The sequence below is a fragment of the Benincasa hispida genome, chromosome 7, assembly GCF_027475165.1.
Source record: "Benincasa hispida cultivar pf3 chromosome 7, pf3_genome.v1.1, whole genome shotgun sequence".
Classification (NCBI taxonomy): Eukaryota; Viridiplantae; Streptophyta; class Magnoliopsida; order Cucurbitales; family Cucurbitaceae; genus Benincasa; species Benincasa hispida.
In genome coordinates, this window is record NC_143484.1 from 58715302 (window position 1) to 58734722 (window position 19421).

Sequence of the window (19421 nt, forward strand, 5' to 3'; positions counted from 1 at the left end):
CCCAACACCAAGGTGATAAGCGCTTTTAACAGAGAACAATCCTCTCTTATCAAAGTGCCAAAAAAATTTCATCATCTCTGGACCTTAGTCCTATCAAAATATTAAGAATATCGTCTCCTTGATAAAAGTCTCATTCCAAGAACCCTCATCATTTAGGAGGAAGGACACTCTTATTCTTGACTCTGTCATCCACCCAACTAAGCCTGAAATTTCCTTCATTAGGGATCCACAAATCACCCTTAATAAAAAATATGGTTACCATTACCAATCCTCATTTCAAAAGTATCTTCCCTTCAGAACTTTAGCCAACAAACTGTGAGGATTTTCTTAGGATTCTCCAATTGTGCTTAGCTTGATTGAAGATTCGAAAATCCTTAAAACCTAGACCACCAGCTTCCTTACTAACACAAAGCTTTTCTAACGCTTTTCTAGTGAATTTTCTTCTTGTCCTCCGTTGAATTCCACCAGGATCGAGCACACATACGCTGAAGACCTTTAAAAAGACACCCTAATTTGTTGTTTGTTCTTCAATTGGTAGAAAAGGTTAATTGAAGGTCAATGTAACAATGGAAAAGACAATCTATTTACTTATTTGAGATATCTACCTATTTCCTTCTAAAATTTACAATAGGTTATCAAACTAATAAAATATTCATCACCTCAAATAAAATATCTATATATTTCTAACCAAGACGTCAGATATTCGAATCTATTCACTTCACATATTTGTTGGACAAAAAAATGGTAAGTTTGGGCTTTCTGAGGTGGCATAACTTTTTTTTTAATATTATTTTAATAGCTTCTGTTCAATTTTTTGGTTTTTTTTAATTTATAGAGATTGTTTTATACGTTTGAAATGGAGTCACAACACTCTCCTCGTGATTTACTCTTGGTTTCACCCAAATGATTTCATACTATTGAAGATAAGTATCCTTACTATGAATATCACCATCCCCTTGTCTAGTTAATCTAGGATTTTGATAGCATTTTCAACTCTAACATATATGTATTTTATATTAGTAAACATACATCTATAAAATAAATCATAACCTACAATTTAACCTAAGATGCCATGAAAATTTAGTAAGAGAAATTTGGATCATTGTATTTACAGATTTTATCAAATCATTAATAAGGAAAACAATACTTGATTTCATCTATATATATTGAAAGGTTTCCAATTTTGTGAGTTCATTTATTTCCATGTAATTAGAATAGTGAGAAGAAATTACTCCTAAGCCGATTCTCCATTTAATTCTGAAACTAAACCACAAGTTCTTTTTTGGGGTTATAAATAGGGGGTTGTTTTGAAAGTTCATTAGGGAAAAGGGGTAGATTGGAACTTATTTAGGGAAAAATGGGTTTTTTTTGTTCCCATCCAAATGCGTCTCTTCAAAAGACGCATTCGGGAATATTTTATTATTTTTTCCCCTTGTTCGCTGCATTTAAAAAAAAAAACTGGTCAGAATGCATCTGTTGAACAGACGCATTCTGACACAGCACGCGCGCATCAGAGTGAGTTGACAACTCACTCTAACGTGCGCGCGTCAGAATGCGTTTGTTAAACAGACGCATGCTGACCAATTTGGCATTTTCCCCCCGATTCAGCATTAAAAAAATCCCATTTTTTTCCTTCATTCCACCGTTTTCATCTTCTCCTTTCACAAATTTCATCTTCCTTTACCGATTTCATCTTCTCCTTCACAGATTTTATCCTCCTTCACCGAAACCTTCATTTCATCTTCCCCTTCATCACCGAAGTGTAAGGAGGAAGAAGAAAGGATGGCTAAACAATCATTGTCAAAGACCAAACGATCGTTGAGAGGTGAAAGCTAAACTATCATTGGTAAAAAGGCTAGACGATCGTTGAGAAAAAGGCTACACGATCGTTGTCAAATATCCAGATGATCATTGAGAAAAAGGTAAACGATAGGACAAATGTCTACACAATAGAAGTAAGCATGTAGACGATGGGGTAAAAGACTGCACGATTAGGTTTTGCGTATAGGCGACAGTACACGATAGGATGTAAACGATCAGGTTGAAGTGTACACGATAGGATATAGACGAAAGAAGAAATTTACTATATGATTGGTAGAGAGCATAAATGATAAAGAGAATTGATTAAGACGATCGGCCTTCACGACCGGTATCACTCGTCGTGTAGCGCTATTTATTAGCATAAGAAAAGTCACATGACAAAATGTCAATGGTTTACAATAACAACCATGAAAAAGAAAATACATAATTAACCACTAAATAGTGAAACCTGAAGCTGAAGGAGAAAATGCAGAAAAATGAATGAAAATTCTGTTATTTTCTTCAGTAACGTTGCACTCATTTATCATCCCCCAGCAAGCGAACGAGGAGCTGCCGCGACTGTAAGCTTGGTTTTCAAACTGAGAAAGCAAGGACTAGGTAAGGCTTTTGTCATGATGTTGGTTAGCTGATCCTCAGAGGGAAAGAATCGAACTGAAAGTTGTTTGGAGGCAACCTTTTCTCTGAGAAAGTGAAGATCAATCTTAAGAGGTTTTGTCCGGTTGTGAAGCATAGGATTGGCGGCCATGTAGGTGGTACTGAGATTGTCACAATGCAGCAGAGGGGTGGAGATGTTATTGACACCAAGTTCAGTGAGAACTGATTAGATCCATAAAACCTTCGCGGCAATATTGGACAAACCACAATATTCTGGTTCGGCACTGGATCGAGAGACGACCTTTTGCTTAGAGGAGCTCCATGAAATGAAGCTTGAACCAAGGAAGACACAGAATCCACTCGTGCTTCGCCTATTATCCGGGCAGCTGACCCAATCAGCATCTATGTAGCAAGTTAAAGCCAAAACATGGGACTTTGTTAGAAGAATACCATGGTTGGTCGTACCTTTGAGATACCGAAGGAGCCATTTTGCCGCTTGAAGATGTGAAGTGGTTGGGGCGTGCATGAACTGACATAGCTTATTAACACTGAAGTTGATGTCTGGTCTGGTCGGCGTACAATATTGAAGAGCACCAACTAGGCTTCTGTATTCAAAGGGGTTGTCCAGCAATTGTTCATCGGTGAGGGACAGTGAGGCGCCAATAGCCATTGAAGAATGAATTGGCTTGCAGTCAATGAGTTGTGCATGTTCAAGAAGGCTATGAATGTACTTGGACTAAGACAAATGTAGGTGGTTCGAAGAGCGAAGCATCTGAATACCAAGGAAAAAAGACAGATCACCGAGATCTTTAAGTGAAAACTGAGTATTCAAGCAAATGATGAAGTGCTGAATATTGGCAGGGTTATTTCCAGTAACAATAATATCATCAACATAGATAAGAAAAATAATTAAAGTATGTGAGTTGCGAAAAATGAACATGGATGTATCAAACTTTACATTAGAGAAACCCCATTGTATCAGACATGTGCTGAGCTTGGAGAACCATGTGCGAGGACTTTGCTTAAGGCCATACAGTGCCTTGTATAGCAGTAATACGTGATCAAGGTGTTTATCACTGATAAAACCAGGTGGTTGCTTGATGTACACTTCCTCAAATAGATCGTCATTGAGGAAGGCATTGTGTACGTCAAGTTGTCAAATGTTCCAGTCTTGAGACAGAGCAATTGACAGAACAAGTCGAATGGTAGTAGGCTTGACTACTGAACTGAAGGTCTCAAAATAATCGATGCCATAGTCTTGGTTGAAGCCTTGAGCAACCAAACGAGCCTTGTAACGAGCAATCTCACCAGATGGAGTTTGTTTGAGTCTAAACACCCATTTGTTGTCAATAACTTTGTGATCCTAGGGCAGAGCTGTGAGAGACCATGTATTATTTCTAATAAGTGCTTCATATTCTTCAAGCATTGCTTGTTTTCAGCTTGGATGAAGGAGAGCTTCCTTGTAGGATCGTGGTCCTATTTTATCCAAGTCAGTAACCTAGGACAGCCAAGCCTTTGGTTTGAAAATGCCCATCTTAGACCGTGTAATCATGGGGTGGTTATTGGTTGTGAGGGGTAGGGATGGTATTGGTTCTAAGGTGGTAGAGAGGTTAGGGTGTGGGGAAGTAGGGGGAGTTGGGAGAGCAGAGGTAAGTGGTGGTGAGTGAGAGGAAATAATGGGAGTTGGTGGATCGGTTGATGGTTCAATTGATTGGGAAAGGTAGAGAGGGGGTTGGTTGAGAGGTGTAGATGCAAGTGTGGGATGAGAGGATGGGGTTGGTATAGAGGAATGTTGGTGGAGGGAATGATGGTGATGAACATCGTTGCTATCGGAATTGGCAGTGACCTGATGTAGGGGAGAAGGGCCGACTGGAATAGGAAAGGAAAGGACTTGAGAGGAAGAATGTGAGAGAGAAGCAACTGATGGAGAGTTATCAAGGAAAGGGAAGGCAGTTTCATTGAAGATGACATGCCTAGAGACATAAATTTGACCGATTGTGCGATGAAGGCAAAGATATCCTTTATGCAAGGAAGAGTAGCCTAGGAACACGCACGGATGAGATCTATATTGGAGTTTATTGTCATTGAACGGCCGAATGAAAGGGAAACAGGTGCAGCCGAAGACTTTCAGGAGTTGGTAATCAGGAAGTTTGGAGTATAAGATTTCATAGGGGGACTTATTGTCAAGGAGAGGTGTAGGTAGACAATTGATAAGGTAGATAGCAGTATGGAAAAAGAAGGGCCAAAAGCTATGTGGAATAGAGGAGTGAGCAAGCATGGCTAGACCAACTTCAACGACATGCCTATTCTTTCGTTCGACAGTGCCGTTTTGTTGGGGTGTGTAAGGACAAGAAACACGATGAATTATGCCAAGTTTGTCTAGTATAGGAGAAAGAGCTTTGAGCTCCCCTCCTCCATGAGTTTGGATCGATTTAATAGTGATGGAAAACTGATTTGAAATCATAGCTTGAAACTTAAGAAAACAGGGTAGAACTTCATATTTAGTTTTCATTGGATAGATTCAAGTGAAACGAGAGAAAGCATCGATAAAAAGTAAGAAATATCTATCTCCATTTACTGAATTGATCGGGGAAGAACCCCATACATTGGCATACACTAAGTCAAAGGGAGAGGGTGGACGAGAATTAGACATTTGAAAAGGTAAACGATGGCTCTTGGCCATTTGACAATGTTCACAAACTAATACATTTGACTTATTTTTGTACTTCAGTTATACATTTGGAGAAGATAGAATGAACTATTAGAGGAGAGGGATGTCCTAAGCGACGGTGCCACAAAGAGAAATCTGTGAGTGCTGAGATGAAGGTAATTGGATGAGAGGAGGAATGGACAGATCGTGTAGCCGATGGATTGACAGAGAGCTTCTATAGGCCATGATCAAGTGTGCCCCGGAGGAGTGGACTCTTGGTTTGAAGGTCCTTTACAACAAAGGAGTCATGGAAAAATTAAACATAAGCATTATTATCACAACATAAACGACTGATGCTAATTAGATTTTGAGATATTTAAGGTGTGTGAAGAACAGAGTGAAGGTGAATCAGAGTATGCGATGTAGATGAAAGGAAAGAGAAGGAACCAGTGTGAGAGATGGGAAGGGACATACCGTTTCCTATGACAACTTGTTCACCACCATAATAAGGGATAGGTTGTTGGATGTTGGACAGGTCAAGGGTCATGTGATGAGTGGCTCCAGAATCCATATACCAATCTTCATCGAGGTGATTTGTTGTTGGAGCAGGGGGAGTAGTAATGTAGGATAGCGATTGAGGTGGGGTTGGTGTTGCTTGAGTAAAATGAGCTTGGGGATGTTAAATGGTTCTATATTTTGGATTGTCGATATTATAGTAGCACAGTGTCGTATGGCCAAACTTGTTACAGATTTGGCATTGTGGCCGATTGAAGGATTGGGATGGTTAATGGGTTGTTGGTCGTGGAGCTCGGGTGGGTGGCCTATGAGATGTATAGTTTGTAGCAGGCACAGAAGAGAAAGGAGGGTTAGGGAGAATACCTGGAAGAGCTGAAGAAGGTCGGAAAGATGACTTGGTAGTTTGCGGCCAGTGAGGACGTCGAGGTTGAAGTGAGAGCTGGGCAACATTGGCTTGTATCTGTTGGAGTTGGTCCATAACAGACCGAGATTCGAACTGATAGTTATATGCGATGAGGAGGCTGTGGACATCGGCGATAGATGGGCAATCAGTTATATTCTGAATAGAGGTCACGAACAGATTGTATTCAGCGCCAAGGCCTTCAAGGATGTATGCAAGGTGATCACGGTAAGACAGTGTTCTCCGATAGCAGCAAATTTGTCGGCAATGTCTTTTATTTTGGTAAGGTATTGAGAAACGCTGATGCCATCCTTTTGTATCTTTTGAAGTTGAGAAAGCAAACCCATTATTCGGGCTGTGGAAGAGGATTCATAGATCGTTCATAGTGCTTCTCAGATTTCCAGTGCGGATTTGTACCCGACGATTTCTCCTATCTTATCTTCGTTGAGAGAAGAGTAAAACTAGCTCATGATCGTTCGATTGCACTTCTGCCAATAGAAGAAATGGGGATTGAGTTGAGTTTGTTGAGGGTCGAGGTACTTTGGTGGTTGAGGATAGGTACCGCCAATGAAGCTTTCAAGGCCATAGCCCATGATAAGATTGAGAAGTTGATTCTTCCAGAGGAGGTAGTTTGAATCATTTAACTTGACAGTGAGGGATTGGGACATGTGAGGGAAGTTTGCTACGAGGGATTATGGGGAAGGGATTAATCGATATCGGATTTTGAAAAGGATGGTGGTTAGGGACACCGACATAGTGAGGACGAAGGGGTGGTGGTGGAGGGCTATATTGCAGAGGGTAGAATGGATTTCGAGCAAGGGGAGGGGCTCGCTGAGTAGCGGGTGGGGTGAATGACGGAGAAGATATAGATATGGTAGTCGGAGGTAGAATAGTTGAATGAATACCTGGGTTTGATGTTACTGGTAGGGTGGAGTTTTCCTCAGATGTTCCTGAGCTCGACGCCATGAGAAAGGGCTGATACCATGTAAGAAGGAAGAAGAAAGGGTGGCTAAACGATCGTTGTCAAAGATTAAACGATCGTTGAGAGGTGAAGGCTAAACGATCGTTGGGAAAAAGGCTAGACGATCGTTAAGAAAAAAGTAAACGATAGGACAAGCGTCTACACGATAGAGGTAAGCGTGTAGACGATGGGGTAGGAGACTGCACGATTAGGTTGAGCGTGTAGGCGATAGAAAGTACACAATAAGATGTAGACGATCAAGTTGAAGTGTACACGAAGGAGAGTACACGATAGGATATAGACGAAAGAAGAAATTTACTATACGATTGGTAGAGAGCATAAACGATAAAGAGAATTGATTAAGACGATCAGCCTTCACGATCGGTATCACTCGTCGTGTAGCGCTATTTGTTAGCATAAGAAAAGCCACATGGAAAAATGTCAATGGTCTACAATAACAACCATGAAAAAGAAAATACATAATTAACCACTAAATAGTGGAACCTAAAGCTGAAGGAGAAAACGCAAAAAAATGAATGAAAATTCTGTTATTTTCTTCAGTAACGTTGCACTCATTTATCACAAAACCCTCATTTCATCTTCACCCAAAACAAAATTTCCTTAATTTCTTCCACATTCTTCATTTATTTTCAAATACCAATCATTTTCTACCGTCATTTGTTTCAGTGTAGTATTTTATTTGGTAAGTTGATATATTTTTGTTATTTAACTTTGAATTGAGTTTTTGATAATTTTTACTAACTTTTTTAATATTTGTTTTGTTTACGGTGGATATTATTCAAAGTTTTTTTGGTAAGTTGGAATATTTGATAAGGTACAAAGTTTTTTTTAGTAGTGTGCAATATTTTTCTTTTAATAAATTGATATATTTTTTATAGTTGATATATATTTTTTATAGTGTGCAATATCTGTAAGTATGTTGATATGTTTAATAAGTTGATATATTCTCTATTGTTGCTTTTCTGGTTGGTATTTGGGTGATATTTAGATTTTTAAAATATTACATCATAGTCTCAAATTATTTATGTTTAAACATATAACAAAACCATTAATAAAAAAAATTAACATTCTTAATGGAAAAAAATAAATCTAAAAATAGGTTGAAAGAAAATTTTAACGAATTATAAAAATAGGTATTTAAATATGTTCTTGATGAAAAAAAATAAATCTTTTTAAATGTAAAATTTATATTTAAATCTTTTTTCATTTTTCCAAAATTTTAAAATTTATTAGTAGTTTTTAATGTAAAATTAAGAATATGTGGAGAAAAGAATGGTGATATTACTTTATTTTGCGGAAAAAAAAAACTAAAACAAATTAAAGAAAGAATTTAAAGTTAATAGCGGTATTGGATTTAAACTAAAACGTTCAATTATTTATGTTTAAACACATAAAAAAGTCATTAATAAAAAAATATTACATAGTAAAAATAATGGGTATTTTTTTCATACTTTTAGTAAAAATAATCTTACACAAATTTTTAAAAATAAAAAAATTATTTTTAATTCACGTTGAAAGAAAATTTTAACAAAGTCTAGAAATAGGTATTTAAATATGTTCTTAATGAAAAAAATAAATCTTTTTAAATGTAAAAGTTATTTAAAAGTTATATTTAAATCTTTTTTCATTTTGCCAAAATTTTAAAATTTATTAGTAGTTTTTAATGTAAAATGAAGAATATATTCCTAATAGGAAAAACATAGTTTGTGGAGAAAAGAAAAAAAAACATATAAAAAAGTTAATAGTTAAGAGTTTAGAAACATATAAAAAAAGTCATTAATAAAAATAATATAATATGTTCCTAATGGCTATTAATGTAAAATGACTAATATGTTCCTAATGTCTATTATTTTAGTAAAAAAAAATATTACATAGTAAAAAAAATATCCATAATTTTGTATTGATTTTTTTTTTTTTTTTTGTACAATGTTTGTGAGAAAATTCTACAATCAAGTCATTCAAAAGGTATGTATATAGTTATTTACCATTATTTGGAATGATGTATTCATTATTGAATATTGAATATTAATGTTATTGTTAGTAATATTGTGTTGTTGTAAATTTTATGATGATTAAAGAACAAAGATTTATGTCAATATAAAAAAATATTTATCATTGATTTATGGTCAAATGATGATGCATGTCTTGATATTTTGTTTGTTTATTAAAAAAAATATTCCTTTATTTGTATATTTAAAAAATAGTAATAAGACATTAATATAGTTGCCCTAATATATACTTACAAATATTATGATAAATATCATATTGCATTTGCCAAACTACGATGGACGTTGTGGAATTTTTATGTTATATGCACGGGAACATTGTTAATAGGCCAAACGGGATAGAATATGATAAGCAATCATCTCTTTATTAACATGCATCATCAAGTTGACTTCAACACATTAATCGATGAATTATGTATTTTCGACAACAGGAGATGACAGTAATATGAGGTCTGATTCACTACTTAAGGGGATGATATTCAATTCCAAATTTGATTCAAAAAATGTAGTGAAAAACTATTCAATCATTCGACATCAAAATTTTGAAGTCATTGAGTCGAAGAAAACAACATGGGATGTCAGGTGTAAAAGATATGGCAATGGGTGCACGTGGAGACTTCACGTTGTTTGTCGTAAAAAACACAGTAAATTTGAAATTACACAGTACAATGGCTTGCATTCTTGTGTGTATGCGATAGACCACTTGCAGTAAGGTAAGCATATTTACCTCATTAGTGTTGTTTTCATTATGAAAATACTAATAGCTAAAATTTAACTTCTTATTGTTGTAGATGGAATGACAACTATTCTGTAATTAGAGCACATATGCATGTTCTAGTACAATATAGGCACATACTCGATACACATATGCCTAATCATGTAATATTTTATTCATTCATATATCATATATTCATAATGTTTCAATCTTCTGGTTAATTCATTTTTTGACACATATGCATGCAGATTATTTGGGAGCCATATAATCATCTGATCCAACTATTGCCGCCATACTGTCTCGATGGCAATGAGATATGGACATCCAGATGTCCACTCATATGTTACTTCGTTGTGGAATGGCATCACCCAGATCGTGTGATGCGTCAATTTGGGATGTTGCAACAAATTCCTCAACCTCGCAACACGGACGCCCGACTTCATTCACACGATCTAAGAGGCAGGCATGAGCGAGACTGGATTGCATATCTGGCTTTTCAAATTACAATCTGGGAAAATCGACGCAGTTTGGTTGTTAATAGACCTTCTATTAACAACAGTGTAGGTACCGAGCCTAGATATATTGAATGGTATTCCACTGTGAGCAGGCGATACATAACTAAAGTAGGAGCATCCTATCACTTGTTGGTATGAGTTTATTGTTTACTATGATTGTTTGATTTTATTTCTTCATTGCACACCAAAATAAATTTTAAAGTCATTAACTTGTTATTCAATTCTTTTTCAATCCGAGCTTCCAAATTTGTCAATATCTACTCAAAGAGCCTTGTATAGACTCACCTCGATATATCGAGTGCAATATTTCGATAGTGATGTTTCAATGGAAGAACAAGTGATCCAGCAAGACATGAGGATGTTCCTATTCAACCCAATGTTCGAAATGAATATCCAACAACGTCACTCAATCAGTACACTTCCATGATGTCCATTCCCTCAACAATTGGATTTTTTCCAACAACCCTCAGTACACTAAGCATGGAAAAAGGACAAACTTCACATGTCCATTCAAATATCCATGACCAGTAAGTTACATATCGACAACGTAGTGAGGGTATACACTTTCTAGAGGAAAGTCAACCACCAAATGTAAGAGGGCGTGGCGATCATTGACACTATGTCACTCAACGTAATCAATCTAGGTGTAATAGAGGATCTTTTTCCAGTCGCAAATAAAGAACATTGTACACATGATTAAATTTGAAATTCAATTACGAAAATGCACTTGCAGTCTACAACACATCCTAAAAAACCTTGACTATTATTTACAATAGTCGAAAGTTAATATCTATACTTTTGCACAAGTTTTTAACAACTTTAAACAAAAAAAAAATTGAAATTAAAAATTAATATTGAGTATTCAAATCAATCATAGCAACTTCTTAATCTCAAAATAACACAATATTGCTATCAAATCAATCATAGATACTACTAAGCAATCGGATAGAGAATACCAAGCGATCGGATAGATATTACCAAGTGATCGAATAGATATTTCTAAGCGATCGGAGAGAATACTAAGCGGTCGTTTGGCTAATACTAAGCGGTCGTTTGGCTAATACTAAGCGATCGTTTAGATAATACTAAGCGATCAGATAGATATTACAAAGCGATCGGAGAGAATACTAAGCGATCGTTTGGCTAATACTAAGCGATCTTTTAGATAATACTAAGCGATCGTTTAGCAAATACTAAGCGATCGTTTAGATAATACTAAGCGATCGTTTAGTTAATACTAAGCGGTCGTTTAGCTAACTGTTACATGATCGTTTGGCTAATACTAAGCAATCGCTTAGGTTTTGTTCGATCTTTTAGATAATACTAAGTGATCGTTTAGGTTTTGTTAAGCGATCATTTAGAGAATACCAAGTGATTGTTTAGCTAACTGTTTCGCGATCGCTTCGATATCCATTATGCGATCATTTGGCTAATACTAAGTGATCATTTAGATAATACTAAGCGATCGTTTAGCTAATACTAAGCGATCATTTAGATATCCATTGCGCGATCATGTACTAATTTATAAAGCGATCGTTTGGCTAACACTAAGCGATCGCTTAGGTTTTGTTATTTGATCGTTTAGATAATACTAAGCGATTGTTTAGATTTTGTTAAGCAATCGTTTAGCTAACTATTACGTGATCATTTAGATATCCATTACGCGATCATGTACTAATTTATAAAAACGATCGTTTGGCTAATATTAAGCGATCATTTAGGTTTTGTTATGCGATCGTTTAGATATTACTAAGTGATCATTTAGTTAACTGTTATGCGATCGTTTAGCTATCCATTACGCAATCGTGTACTAATTTATAAAGCAATCATTTGGCTAATACTAAGCGATCGCTTAGGTTTTGTTATGCGATCGTTTAGATAATACTAAGCGATCGTTTACCTAACTATTACAAGATCGTTTAGTTTTTGTTTAGATAAATTTGTGCTAAATTTGTAGAATACAATTGGTGTTGTACATTTAACTAAGCGATCGTTTAGATAAATTTGTGCTAAAATTACATATTGTATAGTACAATTGGTGTTATACATAATATAATTGGTGCTAAAATTACATATTATACCGTACAATTGATGTGTATATCAAACATATCTAGATCGATATTCAGTCGTTGGTGCATCATACTCTATTCATTGACTGTTATATCATTTCTGACTTTCAGACCTTTCATATAACCACCAATATAATTTCTTTCGGACTCATCTCAATCCCCACCAAATCGTACAAAGATACGAAGTAGCGTCATTGATCTATAATTGGATAAACAAATCATCGATAAATGAATGATCGTGTATAAATTACTAAGCGATCGTGTATAAATTACTAAGAGATCGTATATAAATTACTAAGCGATCGTGTATAATTTACTAAGCGTTCGTGTATAAATTACTAAGCAATCGTGTATAATTTACTAAGCGATCGTGTATAAATTATTAAGCGACGGTGTATAATTTACTAAACGCATAGTAATTTACTAAACAATCGTGTTCAACAGATGCATTAATGTGGCGTACTGGGGAAAAATAATAAAATATTCCCGAATGACTGGTTTAATTTTTTCTTTTTTAATGTGGCGTACGGGGAAAAAACTAATAATAAAATATTCCTGAATGCGTCTTTCAAGAGGCGCATTTGAATGGGGACAAAAAACTACCCTTTTTCCCCTAAATAAGTTGGAAACCCCCCATTTTCCCCAATTAACTTTCAAAACAACCCCCTATCTAAATAACCCTCTCTTTTGCATACTAATCAACACATTTTGGCAAGTATTTACTCTGGATCGCACCTTTATTTCAAATCCTAGTTTGACGGCCTCCAAATCCTCAATCTCCACGGCTAAAACATATGCAGCCTCCGTCCCATCCAACAACCATACCAAGCAAGAACAAAACTCATTCGTAATCTCTGAATCGTTGTCCGCATTTAATTTCATCATTCCATTATCATCCATTTTCACTTCCAACCATACCTAAGTCATACATCCCGCCACTCTGTTTCCATCCACACGAGCCGAATCATCCATTGGAACAAGAAGCATAGCGTAATACAATAGCCTTTTCAGTCGATCAATTGGCTCCTTTAGGGACTTGAATTCACCATTCAGTTGTTTAAACTTTTCCACGACTGGTTCAGGATTCATTGCCCTAGGTTTTTTAGATCGCATTATGGTCAACGGAATTGATTCATATTCGGAATCTCAAATGCATCTCAGAGACTTGAGCGGGAAAATTAGTTCCCCATTCCTAATCACGTGTTTCAATTGATTCACAATACTAGGAGGAGAATTATGGCGTTTTGAGGATTTCGTGAAGCAGTTACAGTTCGGAGAATTGTTGGAAAAAGTAGGACCCTTAGAACGACGAATAGTGAACCGTTAAAGCACGACGGTCAAGCGAAGAGCAAAACCTGCAAAACAGAAACTCGTTATAGGCTGAGTCACGGAGCTCGTAAGAAGGTCTGAAAATTGCCACGTTGTAAGTGAAGAAGCAAATGTGATTTTTCAAACTGCTAAAGGCTAGGCCTTTCGTAGGCCTTCAACGATGAATCGTTTGGAGCAAGAAGTGCTCTCCGCCACAGAACGTGCGCAGATGGAATGGAATGGACCATTTCCCGAACAGACGGCGCGTGTGTGGGACGTCCACCGAACCCACATTGGTCTATCTCCTCACTCCCTTCAATACATGGATACCCCTTGGGGCCCAAACCCAAAACACAAGATTGGAGTACATAAAGAAGACTTCTAACACCAAATTTTCCAATGTGGGATTCTCCACCAAAAAGGTTGGTTCCCTCTTTATTTTGAAAGTTAAATTTTCACCCAACAATCCCCCACTTGGAAATTTAAACAAAAAAAAAAAAAAAAAAAAAAAAAAAAGGATTTTCATCGAGCAGTTTCAGTCTATACAACACTGTACATAAGAAAAGATGTTTTACGACTTGAACCTTTACATAGTGTAGATGATTCAGAATATATTAGAGTAACCCTTGGTTTTGAACTCTAACTCTAACAGCATCTCACACAGAGTGCTATTAGGGTATAGTACGAAAGCCCGTGCTTTAAGGCCTAGCACGTGAATCCCAGTTTAGTGAATGCTCTAGAGAGTTTGCCTAGGAACTCCATAGGAAGTGGCCCTTACTTCCACATTCAAACAGGTGAGTTTATCAAGAGTACTCTTGTAGCTAGGTACCCCACTTGTCATCAAGCATAGATCTCATTAAGAACTGAATTCAACATTTCTTACGCTTAGGATATCATGCTCAGACTTAGTCATAGGAATGGAACTCTGTGTTTGGTTTAGCATGATTCACTATATATCGCTCGTGATCAGTTATTACTCGTTGAACCTGTTTCTTAGGATCTCTTGTCTAAAGGTTGGGCTTTCCTCACTGTGATTCATCTTTCGATAGGCATGAGTCTCATCCTTTTTGAGGTTCTGAAAACCTTTTCTCTGACCAGTCCTTTTATCAAAGGATCTACCAAATTTTCATCAGTCTGTATGTGATCCACTCTGACTGCACCAGTAGTGAGAAACTCTTTAATGGTATTGTGCTTACGATGTATTTGACGTCTCTTTCCATTGTAGTAACAGTTCTAAACTTTTGCGATTGCTGCAGTACTATTGCAATAGATCAATATGGCTAGTACCGACTTTTTCCATAAGGGAATCTCTGATAGCAGACTTCTAAGCAGTCTGCTTCTTCACTAGCTGTTGCTAGTGCTATCATTTCTGACTCCATCGTAGTTTGGGCTAAAATAGTCTGTTTCTTGGACTTCCAAGAGACAGCCCCGCTGGCTATATTAAAGATATAGCCACTTGTAGCCTTTGAATCATCCGAAAGAGAGTTCCAATCAGCATCGTTGAACTCTTCCAGGACAGCGGGAAACTTTTGATAATGTAATCCTAGGTTTTAGGTTTTCTTCAAGTATCTCATGACCCTTTCTATAGCATTCCAATGCTCTTTACTAGGTCTGCTTGTAAACCTACAAAGTAATCCTACAGCTTAAGCTATGTCAGGCCTAGTGCAGTCAGCAGCGTATCTAAGACTGCCTATGATGCTCGCATACTCGATTGATTAACACTGTCACTAGTGTTCTTGAACAACTTGACACTAGGGTCATAAGAAGTACAAGCTAGTTTACACTCAAAGTAATTATATTTCTTTAGAATTTTTTTCTATATAATGAGATTGATCCAAAGAAATTCCCTTTCCAGACCTATTTACTTTTATACCTAAGATTATACTAGCTTCTCCTAAGTCTTTCATGTCGAAGTTCGCACTCAATATTGATTTTACATCATTTATGATGTGCAAGTTCGACCCAAAGATCAATAAATCATCTACATATAGACACAAGATAGTGCAGAGGTTATTATCAAACTTATGGTAGATGCATTTGTCACTCTCATTGACCTTGAAACCTTTAGATAGGATAAGGTTGTCAAATTTTTCATGTCATTGCTTAGGAGCTTGCAGTCCATAAAGAGATTTATCTAATTTGCACATCTTATTTTCTTGATCATGGACAACAAAACCCTCAAGTTGTTCCATGTAAATCTCTTTTTCAAGTTCACCGTTTAGGAAAGCAGTTTTTACATCCATCTGATGTACTATGAGGTTATAAAGGGCGGCGAGACAGAACAGGATACAGATAGAGGTAGTTCTAGTGACGGGGGAGAATGTGTCAGAAATCTACGTTTTCTCTTTGTTTAAAGCCCTTTGCTACTAACCTGGCTTTAAATTTATCGACAGTCCCATTAGGTCTAAGTTTCCTCCTCAAGATCCATTTGCACCCTATTGCCTTACATCCTGGGGGTAGATCTACTAAGTGCTAAGTCCTATTTGACTCAAGTGAGTCCATCACACCATTTATGGCTTCTTGCCATAGGTTGGCATCTACTGAGGACAGGGCATCCCTCAAATCTTTAGGGTCTTCTTCTACATTGTAGGTCAGGTTCCAAAATCTTTGGCAGTTCTAGCTCTTTTGCTTCTTCTAGGTTCTGGGTCAGTTTCCTGTCTAGGGTTAAGATTTCTAACTAGGGTTATACTACTTAATCCAGAGCCGCCACTATTCCTTGATTTAAAAGGAAATATATCTTCAAAGAAGTCGGCATCATTTGACTCAATGATCACTTGGTTCCCTAGATCATAAAACCTGTAGGCTTTACTATTTAAGGCATAACCTATAAAGACACGCTCGTAAGCCCTACTAGCCAACTTTCTCCTTTTTGGGTCAAGAATCCTTACAAAGGCTAGATAACCCTAAGTTCTAAAGTAGGACAAATTTGGTTTCTTATTCTTGAGAATTTCATAAGGCGGAGTTTTGTTTTTAGATTTTGGGATTCTATTTAGGACATAACACACGGTAAGAATGATTTCACCCCCACCAATAAGACGCAGCTCCTGAACTAAGTAAAATAGCAACTACTAGCTCAGCTAAAGTTCTATTTTTCCTTTCGGATTTTCCGTTCATTTCAAGAGAATAAGGTGCGGTCTTTTCGTGTATTATTCCATGTGACTTAAAAAAAACTCATTAAAACTGTCTGAGTCGTACTCCGTTCCCCTATCACTACGAAGTCTTTTAACCTTTCTATTAAATTGATTCTCTATTTTAGAAATGAAAAGTTTAAAGACATCAAAAGCATCACTTTTGTTTTTCAGCAAGTATACAAAAGTAAATCATAACAGTCATCAATAAAAGTAATGAAATATCATTTACTGTTCCTAGTCAAGATGCCACCAAATTCACAAACATCAGAATGAATCAAATCTAGAGGCTCGGGATTCCTAAGTACAGATTTATGCGGAGTTTTAGTAATTTTAGCCTGACTACAATACTCGCATTTATCAAAATCATTCGTGGATAACTTAGATATCATTTCCAGCCTAATCATCTTACTAATTAAATTCTTATTCACATGACAGAGTCTAGCATGCCAAATATTCATAGAACACAACATATACACAGAAGATTTCATTTTATTAAAATCTAAATTTAATTTAAACATTCCCTCAGTTGCATACTCTTTCCCTACAAATACATTATTTTTGGTAAAGGTATATAGATCTTCCCCTATAGTTTGAGTAAACCCGGCTTTGTTGAGGAGATAGCCCGAAACCAAATTCTTTCTTATTTCTAGAGTGTGCAGAACGTCCTTCAACGTGAGAGTCTTCCCAGAGGTAAACTTCAGTTCCACCTCGCCAGTTCCAGCAACTTTCGTGGAGTGGTGATCTCCCAACAGAATATTCTTATCATTAGTTTCAGTATAAGTTTTAAATAGACTAAGGTCGTGACAGACATGGTGCGTAGCACCAATGTCTATCCACCACTCTTCACAACTACCGATCACATTTACTTCTGTGATCATGGAGACTAACGGTTCTTCTGTCAAGTTCGCCTGACCAGCAAGATGACGCCTGTTCCTACAGCTCCTAGCCATGTGCCCAGGTTTATTACAATTAAAACAGAGGAACTATACTATTTCTCCTGAAGGGGGCTTCTGTTTTTTCTGTTGGTTCTGGTTGTTGGAGTCACGGTTCTGACCTTTCCTCTTTGCCCCTTAGATTTTTTGTCAGGTTTTACCATGGCAAAGGCGGGTTTCCCAGGTACTGCGTTCACCTCCTCCCTCTGGTCCTACTTTCGAGCTTCTTCCTCAATCCTTAACCGGATTATAAGACTCTCCAAGGAGAACTCCTTGGTCTTATGCCTCAAAGTGTTCTTAAAGTCCTTCCACAAAGGGGGTAGTTTATCAATAATAACAGCAACTTGGAATTGTTCGTCTAGAGGCATACCTTCAGTAATTAACTCGTGGGCTATCTTCTGGAGTTCATGGGATTGGGCCTCCACGAATTTGTCATCCGTCATCTGGAACTTGAGATAACGGCTAACAACATATTTCTTCGACCCAGCCTCCTCGGTTTCATACTTCTTTTGCAGGGCATCCCAAACCTCCTTCGTTGTCTTCATTGTACTATAGTAGTCATACAGATCATCAGTCAAACCATTTAAAATGAAATTCTTACCGAGAAGTCTTTCTCCTCCCAGTCAGCAGCTTCTTTTATCTGTTGTTCAGTTGATTCTTCTAAAGGGACGATCGGCTTAGCGCTAGTACAAGTTTCAGCAACTTTCTTAACGGTGAGGATGAACAGCATCTTTTACTTCCACCGGTTGAAGTTCGCTCCTTCGAACCGGAGTGGACGGTTGAGGTCAGATATCATAACGTTTTGTTGCTACTGAAGGTCATTGATGATGTGGCGAAACGTCTTAAAATTGTTGGAAACGGCAGGACCCTCAAAATGACGAACAATGAACCGTCAAGGCACAGCGGTCAAGCGAAGAGCAAAACCTGCAAAACAGAAACTCGTTATAAGTTAAGTCGCAGAGCACGCTCTCTTTAAAACATTTCGTAGCTCTACCCAAGTGTGCAAGTAGGTCTGAAAATTGTCACGTTGTCCCCAAGATAAAACAACCAAAAGAACCCGATCGGAAATGCACCGTTACCGATCGGAACACACACCCTTTCTAAACTCACTGCTCGAAAAGCTAAAATGGGAGAGGAGAGGGAGAGGAAAAGAAGTGATAAGTGAAGAAGCAAATGTACTTTTTCGAACTGTTGAAGGTCGGGCCTTTTATAGGCCTTCAGAGATGCCAGAACGAGCAGACGAACACGAACGGAACGGAACGGACCGTTTCCTCATTTTTTCCGGTTAAAAAAATATTTTTATTAAAAAATAATCATCACACACGCGTCTCGCCACGCCCGACTGGATGGACAGCAGCACCTGTGGGACGTCCACCGAACCCACATTGGTCTATCTCCTCACTCTCTCACAAGATTGGAGTACATAAAGGAGACTTCCAACACCAAAACACCAAATTTTCCAATGTGAGATTCTCCAATCAAAAAAGTTTGTTCCCTCTTTGTTTTAAAAGTTAAATTAGATGTGAAACTCATACTTGTTTGGTTAAAGCAGAAACCAACGCAGAGAAATTTCAGGAACAAAGAAAATAAAAGATTTCGTTACAAGAAAGAATCGATAGAACCGACAGACAATTAGAGATTATCAATTTACAGCTAACTTTACTTCTGCACGAGTTTTGAGGATCGAAATGGTGTTGCTTTGCACCATGGGAGAGAGTCGGAGATGGAAAAGGATGCCGGTAGAGCTAGTGCGCCTTTGGCTGAAATATCTTGAAAATTTTG